This window comes from Dipodomys spectabilis, unplaced genomic scaffold, assembly GCF_019054845.1.
Source record: "Dipodomys spectabilis isolate Male_0828 unplaced genomic scaffold, ASM1905484v1 ptg000065l, whole genome shotgun sequence".
Taxonomy (NCBI): domain Eukaryota; kingdom Metazoa; phylum Chordata; class Mammalia; order Rodentia; family Heteromyidae; genus Dipodomys; species Dipodomys spectabilis.
The window spans coordinates 4,150,791-4,153,000 of NW_024870742.1; the positions used below are offsets into that span (position 1 = coordinate 4,150,791).

At 31.9% G+C, this 2,210-nt stretch overlaps 1 pseudogene; it reads left to right on the plus strand.

Moving 5' to 3' along the window:
- The first annotated feature begins 205 nt into the window (after positions 1-205).
- Positions 206-305, plus strand: LOC122108756 (annotated as a pseudogene).
- Positions 306-2,210: the final 1,905 nt, after the last annotated feature.

Sequence of the window (2,210 nt, forward strand, 5' to 3'; positions counted from 1 at the left end):
ACTTTAAAAAGTAATTGACAAAAATTGCAAATGTGAGCAATTGAAGAATCAATATAAGTTTTTTCCACCATAAACAGAATTTTACAGAAATAAGATGAATAGAAATTTAGGAAACAATAAGGTTTCCCTGTTACAAATAGGCAACCAAGGATATATGCCTGTCTTAAGATTGCATCATTAATTACTTAAATTTACAGGATACTACATGCTTCCGCAGCACATCTATCCAAATTACAATACAGAGATTAACATGGCTCTTGCACAAGGATGATATGAAAATTTGTGAAGAAATGAAAAACAGTTATTAAACAGTTGATTACAAATATACAAGTGTAATTATACATGTAATTCATAGGAATAAAAGTTTGTTTTACACCATTTAATCTTCACCTTTTTATGAAGGCCTTTACATTGCATAACCTTTATAAAAGTTTTGAAATTAGATAACATTTTCATTTTATCCCAAAGAAATAAAATTATATAAGGACCTAGGAATTAAAGGAATCTTAAACCTTTTCTATATGGAATGCAATCTGAAAGGACACATTAATGAACCTATATATTATAAAACAATGTTGAATTCAAAGTATTATATCTAGGAGAGAATGAACTAGATTATGGATACTATACACACAGAATACTAAATATTTTAAAATATACTTTTTTCAGACAAGCACCAGAAATATCTTTAGTTTCTGTACTACTCATTTCAACAGATAAGTTAAAATTATTTCTTATTAAAAAATCACAAACGCTACAGAAAACATTATAGATGTATACAAACAACTCGAATGTATATTGACATCAAAATCAGGCAATTCACTTGGAAGAATACCATGGAATTCATGAATTTTTAAAGTAAGATATTGCTGTTGCTTTGTATTGTGAAAATATTTTGTATGGACACAGGATGGACTAGAAATTTTGAAATTTAAGAAATTTACCCAAACCATTAGGACTTAGGAGAACAATTTGTACAGCTTTCTACAACTTCAAAGAGGTAGTGATACATACTTATTCTTTTGGCAATATCAAATGCAGTTTCTTCCAAGTTGTGTTTCAGACCTGGTTTGATATAATGGTTCAACAGAAGGAGATCTAGCATAACTTTGCTATTTCTATTCCCAGCAGCAAGATGCAAGGGGATCAAGAGGCCTTTAGTTTGGCCATTGGTATCTGCATCATGATGAAATAAAGAAGCCACTCTGTTATTATTCCATGCATAAGTACTGTGCAGGAGTGTCCAGCCATTCACAATTAATACATGAATATCTACCTTGAGCTACCAACTCATGGACAATGACTAAGTGTCCACTGAAAGCTTCTCGATGAAGAGGGGTGTACTCATCAGCATCACTAGTATTCACATGAGTGGCCTTTTTGGAAAGTAGTCTCTGCACTGTACTAAGGTGATTATTTTCGGCAGACCAAAGAAGAAATTTGCTTGGATCCTATTCCATTTTTCTCTTGCAATTGATACCATTTCTCACTTTTTCATCTTGTTCCTCATCTTCTTCAGAACTGCCTAGCCAGAGACTTTGAGTGCCAGTGAATATGAGCTGTCCGTGTATTTCCCCAATAGTTCACATTGGATGAACTGGTCAGAAATATCCGGTGAATTTTCTTCATCTGTTTTTTCACTATTATTTATTTTCTCTTTTTTCATTTTTACTATTCTAAATTATTCTAACTGGAGAGTAGGGAATTGGTAGAGAGCAGAGGAAGATTTTCCTCCGTATTCAAAGGTACAGACTGAAAATGAAGACCAGTGGTGTATTCATGTGCAGCTTATTTTAGGAATGAGAAAATAGGAAATAATGCCTTCCATGTAAATTATTTGGGAAATGGCAGAGCAGAAAGTGAAATGATGCAACCAAAAATATAAAAGCAAAATAAATTAGGATAATTATGGAGCAATCATATTACCTATGAGAACCATGAAAGGGGAGAGAGGAAGAGAGAGACAGATGTTCAATGATCTAGCTAGCCAAGAAATTCATCCCTCTGATCAATTTATAGAGCAAACAATTTCATTTTTTAAAAGAGATGGAAATAGAATTTAAGATCAGATGTCTCCATTGTTTTTAATTATATTCTTATTATCTTAAATACTTGGAAAATGGAATTTCTATTCAACAAATCAGTTTTTTAAGTATAATTTATCTTTATATAACTTTTCCACACCCTTTCAAACCTCACCCCACTTTAAT